This window comes from Chelonoidis abingdonii, chromosome 8 (assembly GCF_003597395.2).
Source record: "Chelonoidis abingdonii isolate Lonesome George chromosome 8, CheloAbing_2.0, whole genome shotgun sequence".
Classification (NCBI taxonomy): Eukaryota; Metazoa; Chordata; order Testudines; family Testudinidae; genus Chelonoidis; species Chelonoidis abingdonii.
In genome coordinates this window covers 39,300,811-39,317,667 of record NC_133776.1, presented here as the reverse complement: position 1 = coordinate 39,317,667, position 16,857 = coordinate 39,300,811, and the positions used below count along the sequence as shown (strand labels likewise).

At 44.6% G+C, this 16,857-nt stretch overlaps 1 protein-coding gene across 1 annotated transcript in view; it reads right to left on the bottom strand.

Annotated features, from left to right (window-relative positions):
- EPHA4 (EPH receptor A4) overlaps nt 1-16,857 on the bottom strand; it is a 131,172-nt gene that overhangs the window by 29,155 nt on the left and 85,160 nt on the right. The gene's annotated exons all lie outside the window — the stretch shown is intronic.

Here is a 16,857-nt window from a genome sequence, read left to right as displayed (position 1 = left end):
GGATTACAGTACCATATACTTCCAATTCCACTGACAGGGCAGAAAGGAAACATGATTTTGGAAAATTAGCCATGTATCCAACAAAATTCAACTCAAATTTACATCCTTGTTCAATAATAAGGGCTACAATTAAAAAGACAATGGAATATTTCTCAATGTGCACTTCAGTTGGGCCCTTGATAGTGCTGAAGTTCAGTTTTTGACTTGTTGGAGGACAAAGCATTTTCCCGGGGACTATGACAGTAACAGATTCACAGCTGTGCTGGGGGAATGGGTTTGCTGAAGGTTTATGAACCAGGCTGCTTGGTTCTTGTCGTGTTGCTGTGTGGTCACGTCTCTAGCCAGCTGTTATCAAGCCCTGCCACTACTGACAATAGCTGATACAAATGGTGGGGTCTCCGGGGATGAAGAGGGACATTTAGGAAATTTTTGATCTTATCTAACAAAGCCGTTCTGTATAACCAGAGATTAGAGGTCTCCCTAAATTGAATGTATTTCCTCTTTTGTCCCTGAAACTCTAGAAAAGTACAGATTTTTATTTTCATTTTTTTAACTCTGGGATGAAGATCCATGTAAGTAGTCAAAAGAGAAAGGAGGATGCAACATGTAGCCCTGAAAACTACAGAGAAAGACAGAGAAATAAAACAATCACAATAAATGAAGGGAAAATTGAACGTGAAAGCTTCAAACCTACTTGACCGTATCAGACAGCTCTGATGGGAGTGAAAATAACCAGTAGGCCCCACACACATAGTCACAAAAGGGAGTCTTCCTGCTGAAGTGAAGCCATCAGGGAGCCTCCTCCTGATTTATTATTTGACAGCTTGGCATCTCTGTTAGAAATGCCTCTAGACCCTTTCTCTCTGTCTGTCTGTCTCCGCGTCTCATGTGCACAGACAGATACTAGATGACAGAGGAGACTATAAACATAAACCAAACAGGGAGGATTCAGGTGTGAGCCATCAAGTTATAGTTTTGACATGACGGGATTGGTAATGCAACTCTCCTGCTTGATAGCCCAGTGGCTTCTAAACCAAGGGCACATTTTCCCTCCTTTGCTCTGCAGTAGCATCGCTGCTTAGCTAATAAAATGGGAATCAGGTTCTTTTTCTGCGCACGCACACAAACACAGCAGATTAGCAATAACCCAATGAGAGAGAAACCTGCTTAGTTAACCAGTGCCACGCAGAAGGCAGAGACACCATTCTTTTGCAGGGAATCCGTCACTTACTTCGATCTGACCCCAGCAATCACAGATAGAAAATTTGTTCGCTTTATGGTTTCCCTTCCTCATTAGCGTTCTAACAGCCCCACTCTTCTATTTCATTTCTCCAGGCCTAGATATTGGAATATAAAGAGCTCTTTCCATGCAATGGTGAGCTACAGAAATACAAGACAATGTGGTTTAGCTCTGCCGTAAAATGGCTATTCACAGCACATGAATACACACTGATCTCCTCCTTACTTAGAGCAGTCAGTCCCTATGGGTTAGCAAATGTTTTTCCACCTGTCCACATTATATCTCAAAAATTGTTCACTTACTTTCATGCACTTCAACATACTGAAGAGAACAACCTGGCGCTAAAACAGGGATGGATGGGCAAGATACCCTAATAGTTCATTTCTATCTCTAATTTCTATGAATTAAGCTAAAAGATGCACTCTACTTTCACCCTCTTGTTCCTTACTGGTCATAAGTTGATCGTAATACAGCTTAATTCTACTTAACCCTTCATCCAGCCTTCATTGTGTTAATACTATAAAATGAAATCTTTCCAATCCTATCAGTCCACAGAAAATCTAACAGCCCAGATTCAAGTGTTGGTCACTGCAGTCTCCTTTATGAGGGTGGAGCTTTGCTTTTCCAGGGCCTCTCCAGAATCTCCCTTTGGGGGCATATCCTGCTCTTCCACACTCTGCGTGGAAAGCCCTGAGCACGTGTAGTACTGCAGCTGCACGGTATGCCAGAATGCAGGGACCCCTTGCAGAGGTTCCACACCCCTTTGTGTGTTGTACAGCTGTGAATAAGTAAAGGGCAGTGTCCTTCGGGAGGATCTGGCGGATCTGTTGTTGTGTGGATCCACTGGCTGATCACCCTTGCTCCTCTGTAAGTAGTGGGTTCAACAGTCACAGGGACTACTATAGCCCAGCACTTGGGGAAGCTGGAAATGTTCCTTCCCACACTGAACCCCACTCAACTCTACCAAACACAGCCATTTTCTTAGGCTTTGTGCTGGGCCCACCTTTTGGCGCACAGAGAGTTATGGCTATAAGGGTGCCTTTTTTGAGAAAGTTGGAGTTTGGGTCATCCCAAGGCTTGTCATCCACATTACCAAGTCAGACACAATGCTGGCAATGACCAAACAATTAGTGCAGGCCAGGACAAACTGTGTTCAGCAGCACATCAGCTAATCATGAATAGAACCCAAGGAACTAAGAATACATTCTGTCAGCTAATTGTAGTGAACTTTGACAAAGGAGCCTATAGAGATGTAGGACAGTCCAATGGTTTTGGAACTATCTTAGGATTTGGGAGACCTGGGTTCCTTTCTCTGCTCTGCCACTGACGTCCTGTGGAACTGTGGACAACTCAATGTGCCTCAGCTCCTCATCTATAAAATGGGGATAGCTCACAGCTGTGTGATGATAATAAATTAAGTTTGTGAGGTGCTCAGATGCTATAGTGATAGGGGGCACTAGAAGTATCTTAGAGAGATGGACTCTTCACCAGCATGTTTGAACAGGCTAAAACGTTGTAAAGTACACAATGCCTCCAGGCCTAAAAAGAATAACTTGACCAAACAGGATAACAGAGATGTTTGGGTCATTTGATATAGTTTCACAGATGTGTGTGTGGGATATGAAGGAGTCATAAGAGGTTTTGGCAATTCTTTCCCTGCTTTCCGCCTTCTTTACCTCTATTCTGGATAACCCTTCCACTCTCTCTTCTTAATTTAGATGCATATTGGCGATTTATTCCCACTGATTTATAAACAAGATACAAAGAGCAATAATATAAATGAGGTAACTCTCTGCGCAGTGGAATGGAATTCCAGTGCTGCTTCTCTCCACCCACCCCCCTTTATGTTTTTTAAATGTCATGCTACTCTCCCCTCTTATTTACGTTACTAATGCTGTACAGCAGAACCCCATTTATTCAAATGGAATGGCATACATGGATTTCATTCAGATAATTGAGGATTCATATAAGTGATATATATTGGAGACATAACCTCCATTATTCAAATTTAAGTTTTCAGATAACCGTTCTAGTGTACTGGAAAATTGAGGACCTGAACTCATTTAAACATCTTTGCTGGGGCTACTCTCTTGTCTGTTAATGAAATACCCATGCGAGGTATCGTCACACAGTTACAACCCATACAAGACGGGGACCCCATCCTGAAAGAAATCTTTCCTGAACCCCCTCTTCTAGCCTTCTTAACCCTCCCTACCACCCCCCTCTCCAAGCTTACTATCAGAAGCAAGCTCCCCACAGACCAGGACACACCAATTCAAAGCAGCGCCAGACTCTGCCAGAACAAAAGATGTAAAACCTGATAATCAACAACCCCCACAATACACCTTTCAAGATCCCTGGGTCCTGCATATGCCCATGACAACACACAGTGCACAGCATCTAGCACACTAAATGCCCCAATAAACAACTATGTAGGTGAAACCAATCAGTGCACTGTCAAATGAACTCATGCAGAAAAATTATAAAAGACAAAAACACTAGATCACCTGGGGACAAAGTAATCACTCTATATCTGACCTCTCAGTCTGCATCCTCAAAGAAAACCTGCACAACACCTTGAAAAGACGAGCCTGGGAGATGAAATTCATAACTTTGTTAGACACTAAAAATCATGGACTGAACAGACACAGTGGATCTATAACCAACTCCTTTTCTGTACTTCTCTTCCCCTCTGCCCCGACCCCCCAAATACTGGAGAGATGTTCATAGTCTACTTCACCTTAAAAGGTCCCTTGAAATATGAGTTAACTACTTATGCTAAACAATCTATTCCACCTTGTATTTAGCGGAGACACTCTGGGTACATTTCCCAGATCTGAAGAATAGCTCTATGTAAGCTCGAAAGCTTCTCTCTCTCACACCAACAGAAGTTGTTTCAATAAACTATATTACCTCACCCACCTTGTCCCTCTAATGAAAAGTAGTTTTTATTTTTTAATTCAATATCTGGGAGAAGCAATTGGTTGATCACAAACTATGTAACTGGAAATGTTACTCTCCCCAAGACAACCAAGTAGCACAGCTATTGTGGACCTCAGTTTCTAAAGAAGAATGCCTCATTAAATCTGTATTATTGGAGGTGCTCAACAGAGAGAAATACATCAAGTAGCATAAAAGTGAAACAAATTTAACACTCTTTGTAAAGTTATTGTTGCCATAATAATACCAAGTTAAACTCCCCACACCCAATATACATGTCTGTAGGCAGACACATACATATCAGAAGGTTACATACTGTGTAGAAATTCTACCAAACCAGTACATTTCACAGTGAAGACTGACTGGAAATACTTTGGTGTGAAATAGAAGATTCCCTTTGACAAAATGGCTAAGTACAACTTTCTTCAGTTCAAAGCTCAGCAGTTCAGCTCCCTTAAAAACTTCACCCCCCCCACTGATGCGAATGCAGCAATTTTCTTTTATCCACTTCCTCAATAACCTGCCATTAAACACCTACTGGTAGTTTTATTACTGCAGTTCTGTGCTTGTGGACGACAAACAGAGAGAGAGCAGATGCACTACAAAAATTTCACCCACGCGCCATAAAGCCATTTCCTAGGGCCAACAAGCCCTGAATTATAACAGTTTTGGGGCAATTGAAAGGAGGGCAGAGACAGCGTGACAGTGTTTCATTACCGGTTCATATTAGTATTGGGAGGAGGACAACAACAGGAAATAAACAGTTGCAATGAGAGGTCTCTGGCCTGTAAGCAACCATGAGTGAAAACAGCCCTTTATGAAAGTACTTGAAACCTGAGCACTTGGATGTCAAAGGCACACAATGCTCAGTGTTTTAGTCAAGTTACCTTCTTAACTGCAGCAGCGTTTACTTTCCACTCCCCAGAATCTGAATTATACCCACAGTTTATACATTACCTCAGCTAAATTCAAATGACATATTTAAATTTAATTACTTCAAGTTTAGGGTTTTTCATGCTTCCTCCTCAATTAAACATAACAACACTTATTTGTTCTTATCAATGGCTACGTGCTTTAAAATGCTATCAAGCATCAAAATTAAGTGCTTGAATGCACTAATGATGTTATTGTGATTAAGGGTTTTACCTTCCAGGATAGATGCTAAAAGTCTACTTCATTATAAATGAGTTTAATGTATTATATATATGAGGGATTAAAGAAAAAAAATCTTCAGAAAGCAAAAGAGACATAAAATAAGATCTTCTATTTATTGAAATGAAAAGCTAATGCAAGAAACCTGATATACACAAGGATTTTTGAATCTACCCGTTGTAATACTTTTAAATCTGATTTTCAAAACTATATTAAGTAACCTCACAGCATGAACAGGATGGTTGAAGAGAAAGGATTCATGCATGTTTTTAAAAGGTTTCTGAAAGCAAAAATGATATGCTCCAGATTCTTGTAACTTACTCATGTTGGATAGCACCTTCATTTGCGAGACATCCCGCTGACGTGAAAGGAGTCAGAATTTGGCCCTGTATTTTTACACAAACGAGACTGAATTAAAAAGGCATCTGCTCTGTCCTCTCTTAAACTAAGGTGCTCTGTTCTGCTGCATACCAATCTATAAAGCCTCTTACCCACTCCAGTCTCTTTACCAGAGTGCTTGGGCAAGTGCTTCCAAACTCTTGATTGAGCTTTACTGAGTGAGCCTTATTACTGAATGACAGGCACTGATACCCGACTGTGAGTGCTTTGGGCTCTGAGCAACCACCTTCTAAAGGAGGAGTTCACATTTTTCGCCTGTAGGACCAAATTCTCTTCTCAGGTAACCACCACGGAGAACTATCAATGGGAACTATATGAGGTCAAGTTTTCGAATATATGCATGACAACATGCCAGTGTGAAACACTCAATGCACATGAGCAAAGTTACGCACATGTGAATCCTAATTACAAGCTAGATGTGTGCACTTTTGAAAAATTGGGCTAGAACCTGGAATAAGCACGCCTAGGCCTGGTCTACACTACGTGTTTATACCGATTTTAGCAGAGTTAAACCGATTTAATGCTGCACTCGTCCACACAATGAGGCCCTTTATATCGATATAAAGAGCTCTTTAAACTGGTTTCTGTACTCCTCCCCGACGAGAGGAGTAAGACTGAATCAGGTACTTGGACCATATCAGGAATTAGGTGTTATAGCATGAAATCGAACGGTTATTGGCCTCTCGGGGCGGTAAAGGTTACCCACAGGGCCCGGCCACGCTGCTGACCTTCGCTCATGGACTCAGATAATCTGAACTTAGGATGCACTGGCCGAGGTAAGACCATGGAAAAGCCCGTGTGAACTTTTGTAAATCTTCATTTCCTGTTTGGCCAGCGTTGGAGAGCTCATCCAGCACAGGTGACCACGCAGAGCCATCAGTACAGTGTAAAAATTGCAGTGCTCCTGAACAACGAAAAAGAGTTCCAGCATGACCGCTGGGATGGTACTGGTCTTGTAATCGCTAATTGGGAGAGGATTCTGTGCTAAACAGAACTCCGTTCCAAAGCAAAAATGAGAAAACATTGAAAAAATTCCAAAGGCTTGAGGAGAAAAGCCATACCAGGGACTACAGTGCATGAGAATGAAAGTTAAGGATCTCAGACAAGCCTTACCAGAAAAACCAAAGAAGCAAACGGAAAGTCCGGGTCAGGGCCAACAACATTGCTGCTTCTACGTGGCTTGCATCATTTAGGGGGTTCTCGCCTCCACTACCCCACCCCGTCCGTGATTCTGAGGTGGGGTTGGTTAATTCTCATGCCATGGCTGAAGAGTTCTGCGCCGGAGAAGGGGTAAGATAGGAGGAGGAAGAGGAGGGCGAGCTTGCAGAGACACACAGTACACTCGTTCTCCCAAAGCCAGGAAGCTTTTTCTCACACCAGAGAAAGATTACCCTCACCCCTCCCAAGCCATCAGCCCAGACAACGAAGCCATGGAAAGACTACCTGGTGAGTGTACTTTTGTAAGATTGATAAACTGGGTTAATTAAAAGCAAGTGTTGTTTACAAATAGATTAGATTATGACCCTTGAGAGTTATTGGGATGCATTCGTGGGTGCCAGTACATGTTATTGGAGAAAGGTTGTATTTAAAATTGTTCTGGGCCATAGGAGTGGAAAAATCCTTCAGGGTACAGTCTTCCTATGGACAGCTTCCTGGATCGGGATGTCTGACACAAAAGCTCTTTTGGCAAAGAAGGGCTGTTTTCTGGCAATTGAAGCAAGCAAATAATTATTCCATTTCCACTATTGTGCCTAGGACACTATGACCATATTGCCATGCATGTATGCAAGTATATTCTTGGTTCGTCACTGCGGTGACAAGGCCTAGCTGCGATATGTTCTCCTGATATGCTGGCCATTTCAGAGCACTATCCGCTCTTCATCTCGCTGTGTTAATCCTCAGGAGAGTGATATCGTTCATCGGTAGGACCTGGTTGAAATTCAGGAAGATTAATTAAGGGGACAGAGATGGCCATTTCCTACTGGGGTCTGTTGTTTGCTGTTTCGCTTAAAAATCCTTCCTTGCAGGTAGCCAAGGGGGGTGATGGAGGAGGGGAATGGTGCTGAGCTTTTCCGCTTTTGGCTAGCCAGGGATCTCCTCCACCACTGCCACGCGGTGGGGGGGGGTGGGTGATTAGCAGTGATCTCCATGATACCAAGCCACATTGGTGGGGGGCGGTTAAAGGCGCATCATCAGCCCAGAGAAATTGGATGGGGGGCCTTTTTCTTCCCCTCCTATCCTCCTCCAAACCACACCAAGGAATACTTTGTTCAGTTCTCTCCCTCTTTTTATTAATGACTTTTTAAAGAAAGAAAACATGATTTTTAAATACGATAGTGACTTATTTCCTTCAGTCAGCTGTAATTGAAGGGGAGGTGTGAGTTGCTCACAGGGAACGAGTCTCAATCAAGGTGGGGGGTTCATTAAGGGAAACAAAGAATCAACAGTCACAATTCCGTACGGCGGGCCCTATTGATTGCCAACTCAATTTTCAAGCTTTCTGATGATGCGCAGCCTGCTCTTTCCTGGTGGTGTCCTTGAATCGCCCCTGTGTGTGCTGGCGTGCTGTAATCAGCGACTCCCAGGTGTATCTGAATATGCCTCGCACTTCCCCGTGCGCATAAGTCTTCCCCCCTTAACTCTGACAGATGACTGTCGCGACCACACAGCTAGCAGCAAAAACCAATGGTGGACCATTGTTGGCTGACGGTCCTGAGTCGAGTCAGTGAAGTGGCCCAGACATGCCTTTAAACTGGCCATATGATCACATTCTACGCACCAATTTGCACTATTGGCTCTAGCCTGTATAGGTTGAACAGCTCGTTTGATCGGTCTGTCCAGGCTGCCTGTTATGGCTAATCTGGCTTATGAGCCACGGCTAAGGGAGTGCTGGGTCCTCCCCCAGGATAATACAGGATTTCAACATCCCCAAACTTATTTTGGTTGGAAATCCGCTGCGAGTCCGAAAAAGTAAGAATGGAGAGCGAGTAATGCCCTTCTGGCCGTGTGAAAACCAGACAGTGTAGATCTTTGTAAACGCGTCTCTGTGAATGATGGCCTATCACAAGTGGTTGACAACAGCCATTGTTAAATTTGATACCACTGTCGGTTTACGTACTCGGTGCACCTCGGTGCTTCCAGTGCAAAAGATAGGGATAGTGGTTCCACTATCTCACCTCCCTCTCACAGTTAGGGATACCTCCATTCACAAGCCATCGCACATGACCTCACTTCCAGAGACTCAAGACCTTTCGTAGCAGTACAGCATTATATATGCTTTGTGGCATTACTGTGCACATCAGAAGCAGTCCCAAGTTAGATTTTCCCACTCCAAATGATTCCCGAAATCTGACCAGGTAGTTGTCTGGCATTGCAAGCTTCCAAGGGCTTATTGCCACTCGGCTTCTCAACTGTGAGGGCTGCTCTCATCTGTGGTATTATGGCGTTCAGGGCCAGGCAAAGCAAGTCACAAAGTCCATGAAAGTGCCCTTATCATGCGAAAGTTTCGCAGCCAACTGCGAATCGTCCAACCTGCAAAACTATGCGGTCCACTAGTCTGTGCTTGTTTCCCGGGCCCAAAAATCGTGTTTCAGTGCTAGAACCTGCTTCCATTACGAGCAGGTCTTCCAAAGTGCAGGGCCCGCGGTTTGAGAGAATTCTGTGTCCATGTCCTCATCACTCTCGTCGCCGCTCTGCCGTAGCCCGCTCCTCCTCGCCTGCAGGTCCTGGGTTCAGCATAGACTGCATGAGAATGCATGAGTGTTTACAATCCATGATTGCGGTCTGATCGAGCAGGTCCATGCTTGCTGTCTATGGCGTTTGCACAGTTCAGCTCCAGGAAAAAGGCGTGAAACGGTTGTCTGCTGCTTCACAGAGGGAGGGGTAGGCTGTCCAGAACCACCGCGAACAATACCCAGAACCACCCGCGACAATGTTTTTTGCCCCATCAGGCACTGGGATCTCAACCCAGAATTCCAAGGGGCGGGGGAGACTGTGGGAACTATGGGATAGCTACCCACAGTGCAACGCTCCGGAAATCGACGCTAGCCTCAGTACATGGACGCACACCGCCGAATTAATGTGCTTAGTGTGGCTGTGTGCACTCGACTTTATACAATCTATTTTACAAAACCAGTTTATGTAAAATCGGAATAATCCTGTAGTGTAGACATACCCCTACTCTGTGTGTGGCTTGTGTCTCTCATGAACAGAAGTTGGCCCAATAACAGATGTTACCTCACCCACTTTGTTTCTCTAATATTCTGGGACCAAACACACAACTACATTGCATACCCTTCCATTCCAATGACTGTTAACAATTTTTCCCAGGGCCATTTTCCATGCTGGGGATCTGGGGACAGTGCATGCAGCCCGGTAAATTTTAGGTTATTTTTAACGTGCATCTTAATTATCAGAAAACAGTACCCTTCCCATATGAACCCACTTCCTGTGTTACTGTAACAAAACCTGTGAACTAGTGAAAGAAGTTTGGTTGCTTATCTGAGCCACAGAAGGCCTCACAAAACACTCCATAATCCTCTGTCTTCACACAGTCTTCCTTCCTCTGCAGTCTCCTGCTAGCTGTTGTTGTCTCCTGGCGGGAAAGATGATTGGTCTGCTACTCTCCTCCATTTGGAAACTGAGGCACGGAGTGCTTAAGATCAGCATTTTCAAACACGATGATTAAAGCAAAGCATCTAAATCCACATATCTGCCTAACATTAGGAACCCAAGTTTGAAAATTTTGGTTTATGTGACCCAAAGCTGGGATTAGTCTCTTGTTCTCAATCCTTTGCCTAGACCAGTGGTTCTCATGCTATACAGCTTCCCGAACCTCCTTGTGGCCAGAGGATATACCAGCTGTTCAGCAGAACTGACTCAGAGAGTTAGCTGACTAGTAGCAGGTTATGGTGGCTCTAGTGCCATTAGCAATAGCCTGGGTGGTACTGCCACCTATACATGAGGTCATCCCCAAAATCAAGGGACGTATGGTTATGTTTTTACCAGACTCCAAAAGCCAATCACTGTGAATAACTTGTGATCTTCAGGGTAAAGGAGTGACAAGCTCTCGGGTCAAGTGATTGGTTTACATCAGTTATATTTTCCTTCAGAAGGAAAAGGGACAGATATGTATCTTAAACAAAAAGGCTGAAATTTTCCTTTCAATTTTCTTGCCGATTCCAAGTAAGAGCACTTGCCTGCTTTGGGAGTGTTGCAGAACCTCAAAAGCTGGCTCTCACTCCCATCAAGTTAAAAGTTTACAGAAAAACTTGGGTCATTAACAAAAATGTCACTTTTGAAAGGAATCTCAGTTTGAAATTTGCAAAAGCCATATATGACGGTTGATTCCTGAAGCCATTATATAACCTCTGCCACACTAACCAGGGATTTTTCAGTTTTCAAATATATCTCACAAGCTTTAAAATCCACAAGCTGATACTTAGGTGTGACAGAGCTCTGCTGAGCTTACCTGAGGGGGCGGCTGACGTGACTTTTCAGCAGCTTCCTGACTCCTCTGCCCACAGTCAATGCTGATGGTCAGTCTGGCCCTAAGGCTGCTCTAATTTCCATCACTGGAGTGCAGTGCCTCTTACCATCCTGTCCTGGCAGAGACTGTTGACAGTGGGGAGAGGGGCACAATTTAAAGGTTCTGGTGATATGCAGTAGGGTTCTGAGGGGGAGAGGCATGCAACTCTGTGCACCCACACACACACACGTATTGCCTCTGTCCTGGCCTATATTCTCAGAGGTACACCATATCTGCTGAGAAAAGAACCACAAAGAGCCTGTCGTGGTTCCCTGAGTGAGACTGAGTCCAGTCTTGGCATAGATTAGAGCAGCACTGAGGCTGCTCTAAATGACATGAAGCTGGTTATGGAGCCTCAGGGGTTGTCTGGTGATTGTCAGAACACACTGGGTACATCCACGCTGAGAATTTAAAAAAAAAAGAGACCTGCAGCAGCAAGTCTCAGAGCCCAGGTCAACTACAGGACTAAAAAAGAGCCAGGTATACATTTGGGCTGGAGCTGGGCGGCAGGTTTGTATAATTTTTGGTGGTGCCCAGAACGGTCCAATTCTGCACCTCCCCCCACACACACTTGCTTAAGGCACTGGGAGGGAGTTTGGATGTGGAGGGGTGTGGGCTCTGGGCTGGGGTCAGGGGTTGGGGTGCAGGACAGGGTGTGGGGGGGGCGGGATCTGGGAGGGAGTTTGGCTGCAGGAGGGATGTTGGCTCTAGACTGGGGCAAGGGGTTGGGGTGCAGGAGATGGTGTGGGGGCGGGCTCTAGGAGGGAGTTTGGGTGCGGGCTCTGAGCTGGGGCAGATGTGCAGGAGAGGTTGAGAGGGGCAGCTCTTACTTCGGGCGGCCCCCAAAAGCGAACCACACACCTCTCTGGCAGCGGCTCCTAGGCAGAAGGGCCAGGGCGAAGTGAACATGCGGGGAGAGGAGAAGAAAGGTGCCTGGCTTCTTCCTGTGAGCAGGTCCCAGCCCGGGCCCATCTTCCGACAGCCCTGGGGATCGTCTCTCAATCCCCTTCCTCTCTCCTGATCCCCCTTCCCCAGCCCGTGCAGCTACAGAGTTGGCGCTCAGGACCAGGGAAGCGTGCGGAGACACACAACCCCTACAACCTGGAGTTGCAGGGACGCGCCGGCCGCTTCCAGGAGTGGCACGGAGTGAGGGCAGGAAGGAAGCTGCCTTAGCCCCCCTGCACTACCGGTGGTGGCACCAGTGGCCGGGGCGAGACCCAGCCTTGAATATTGGTGAAGCTGGGCCCCTGGGCCCTGAATATTCCTGGAGTACTGGCACCATGGGCCCATATAATTCGCTGCCCCTGGACTGGAGCCCAGGCTCTGAAACCCGGTGAGGGAAGAGGGTCTTGGAGTCTGGGCTCCAGCACAAGTAGGAATGTCTACTCTGATATTTTTAGTCCCAAAGAACAAGCCCGAGTTAGTTGGCCCAAGCCCAGAGACTCCCTGACACATTCATTTTTTATTTTATTTATTTATTTGCTATGTAGACATATCTACTAGCGCCCTCCTGTAGCTTATATCAGAAGCTTCGGTGGCAGAGACAGGTGGTGCAGGAGGCAGCTATATGGGCTTTGCATCCACTGGAGACAACAAAAATTGAAGAACCTGGCTATTAATCTCCGAGGGCCAAATTCTGATCTCAGTTACAATAGTGTATATCTGGAGTAACTCCAAAGACTTGAATCTGTAATCAGTACTCCACATTCCCACAGAAGAGCTATAAACCAAACAGACTCAGGCCAGGTCTACACTACGAGATTAAATAGATTTTAGATACGCAATTTCAGCTACGAGAATAGCGTAGCTGAAATCGAATATCTAAAATCGATTTACTCACCCGTCTTCACCACGCGGGATCAATCCGCGCGGCTCGCCGTGTCGAATCCGGAGGTCGGGTCGTCTAGCTGGAGTTCCGGAATCGATCTAAGCACGCTCTGGGATCGAGATATTGCGTCCAGACCAGATGCGATATTTCGATCCCCGAGCAATCGATTTTAATGCGCCGATAGGGCGTGTAGTCTAGACGTGCCCACAGAATCTGCTGAGCATCATTTAGGGGAGCAGTGTTTAAGAAGAATCCTGCATTACACCCAAGCATGGGGTCTGTTTAGTCTGAGCACCGACTGTTTTCTTTCTGCTAGCTTGCTAAGAGAAATCCTGTTGGCATGTTCTGACAAGGATAACTTAATACTTTCCAACAGAAACATGGCAGGATACTGTGTGTATTTTTCCTGTATGTATGAATGCCAGTTTAAAATAAACAGGAAAACAAGTCTTTCAGTTCGAAGGCAATTTATAAAAATCTGTCTGAACATTACAATTGCTGGGGGAGGGGAATAGGCAAAGAAACATTCCTAAATGCCTATTAACACAAAAGGGGTGGATGTATTTAGCACTGCAAATTGCTTTAAAGAAATTCTACAGCCATAAGCAATTTGTTAGATTTGGAATTAGCTGCCAGCTCCCTAAACTAGGCAGGTATTGAGCCACTGGCCTCAGTGGAGTTACTTCTACCTGTAACCAAGATTAGAATTTGCCCCAACATAAAACAGAAACAAATTCTGCAACCTAAACAAAGCAACAATGCTCCTTTAATAAATTACAGTGGATAAAGAGAATAGCAGAATGTGGGATGGGCAGCCATGATAATGGGAGATAGCTGGGACATTCTTTAATATTGATTCCAGGTTTAAAACCTATTCTGAGGGAGAGCATGAAACGACCATACTGAAGTAGCTTCCCATGTGCTGAATTCTGGTTAGAGCACATGGAGAGCACATATTACTCTGTCATATTAGAACATGCACCAGACCCTGTTCTCCACAAGCAACCCATTCTACTTGTTGATGTAGAGGGCATACCAACCTCATTCAGTCACTTCTCTTTTGGGAAAGCCAGTACCACCACCAGAGCTATGCAGGGGCTGTGCCTATACTCTCCAGACTGAGTGCAGCTAGTCCCAAAGCACCAGGGTATGAGGTGAAATCTCCTTGCATCCTCTCTTTTACCTTTATATCTATGTGCAGGACCAATCAAAATCTACTCTGCAATTTTTAAAAACAAATTCCGCCACCAGCACCTCTCCTTTTCACACATGTTCAACCATCTTGTCTTCACTCTCAAGGCAAAGGCGGTACTGTCACTGCCTAAACTTCAGCTCCCATTTCCAGCTACTCCCCTTCTCACATCATGTCACTTGCCAACCCCTCAACTCTCCCTTTTTTTCTCCTTCCACTCAAAGTCTCAAGAGTGCTCTATGGTATAGTTGCATGTATATGTAAATAGTTACCAGGCAAGGTTTCAGTAGATGGCCCTCAAGAATGTGAAGCATTGTTTCTGGGTTTTGTAGGACCAATAAAACTTCCTGTTATTGTGCTCCGCATACAGCTTCTTGTATGCAGCTTTTAAACCACTTCTGACAGATATAGTGTCAGGGATCAGTAAAACTATGTAAGATGTGCTAACAATAGTCTTTAAATACCAGAGTGACCACTTGTCCCTTATTAGAAGGGATAGCTCTGGCTCCATACCTAATATCTCAGATCTTGTGTGTGTCAATATGGAATTTTCCTCCTTTCCTCAGTCCTTATTCTGCCTTTACCACCATGACATCTGAGCACTTAGTTATTTCAGCAGTAATCATGAAAGTTTAATCCACTATGGCACAAACGAATGAATCCAGGGCACCATACTTCATGGTAATATTCCTTAATGAGACATTTTCTGCATTTCCCATACAGTTGTCTTTTATTTACTTGGAACGCAGCTGTCCAGATGATCTATACCTGGTGAATAATTTTCTTTGCCATTTACTCTCAGCATTAAGAATATTAGATTTTATAGACAGAACTGTTTAAGAGCCTGCCAAGAAATCCAGATAAATACAAGCCTTTTGCACTGTTTACTTGTCAGCTTTTGCAGGTCTCCCACACAGAAGTAACTTATAGACAAAAATATAAGATGTTGATTCTTCTAAAGCAGCTTTTCTTACTTGAGTAAATAGATTTGGTCAGGTAGTGTCATTCTAGCTTTGAATGTGCTATGGCTACCTCAGAAGAGTTAGGCTGCACCAGTTGTGCTTCTTGAATCAATCATACATCATCAAAAATGCCAAGAATCTCGGAGGAAGGAAGATAATAAAATGATAAACATTTTTACCCTAACAGAGATACAGGCAGGTCACAGGCTTCAACAGCAACTGAAGGCTTGATTTCAAATGTGCACTTTTGAGCATAAAGTGCCTGGAAATATTAAAAAGCAATAAAAAGCTTCAGCTCCTGCTTTACTGCCTGAGGGTAGAAAGGAGTTTTTAAAAGCCATCAAAGTTCCTCAAGCAAGTTCACATTTAAGTATTTACATTTAAACTGAACAATCCAAAGATTTAAATTTTATTAGCTCTCCTGCCTAAGTGAGGCCACTGTCCTGCGCGCAAAGGTTAGATGATCTTTTGGCACATGGCATGATCTCCACTGCAGGCTTTTGCGAACAGTTGAGAAACGCTCCACACTGAATCAAGCTTACTGACCTTCGCACAAAGAGCGGGAATGTGCTAATAAAGTTTGCGGATGACACAAAGCTGGGGGGTATTGCTAACACAGAGAAGGACCGGGATACTATACAGGAAGATCTGGATGACCTTGTAAACTGGAGTAATAGTAATAGGATGAAATATAATAGTGAAAAGTGCAAGGCATGCACTTAGGATAATAAATAGAATTTAGATATACATTGACACATCCAGTTGGAAGCAACAGAGGAGAGAAGGAACCTTGGGGTATTGGTTATAGCAGGATTTCTATGAGCCGCCATGCGATATGGCCGTTAAAAAAAGCAAATGCGGGTTTTAGGGTACCATCAAGGCAAGTATTTCTAGCATGAAAGGAGTGTTACGTACCATTAATAAGGCGCTGGTGAGACCCCACCTGAAATATGTGTGCAGTTCTGGGTCCCATGTTTAAGAAGGATGAATTCAAACTGTGAATACAGTTCAAGAGACGGGCTAAACTAGGATGAATCCGAGGATGGAAAACCTGCCTTATGAAAGGAGACTCAAAGAGCTGGCTTGTTTAGCCTGGCCAAAAGAAGGCTGCGGGGGATATGCTTGCTCTAATATAAATATATCAGGGGATTAACGTTAGGGAGGGAGAGGAAGTATTAAGCTTAGGCCACTAATGTAAGCAACAGAGGACAAATGGGTACAATAACTGTGATATTAGGAATTTAGACTGAAATTAGATGAAGGTTTCTAACCATTAGGGAGTGAGTCTGAACAGCCTTCCAAGGGAAGTATGGGGGCAAAAGACTTATCTGGCTTTAAGACAAGCTGATAAGTAAAATGGAGGGGATGATATGATAAGATAGTTTAATCGGCAAATTGATCTGGATTATCAGCAATAAGCTTGCTCAACAATGGTCCTGTAGAGTTGATGGGATGGGGATCTGAGTTACTGCAGAGAATTCTTTCCTGGGATGCTCGCTGGTGAGTCTCTGCCCCACATGGCTCAGCGGTTTAGGCTGATCGCCAATATTTGGGGTCAGGAAGGATCCTCCAGGGCGGATGGCAGGGCCCTGGAGGTTTTCACACTTCCCTGCAGCG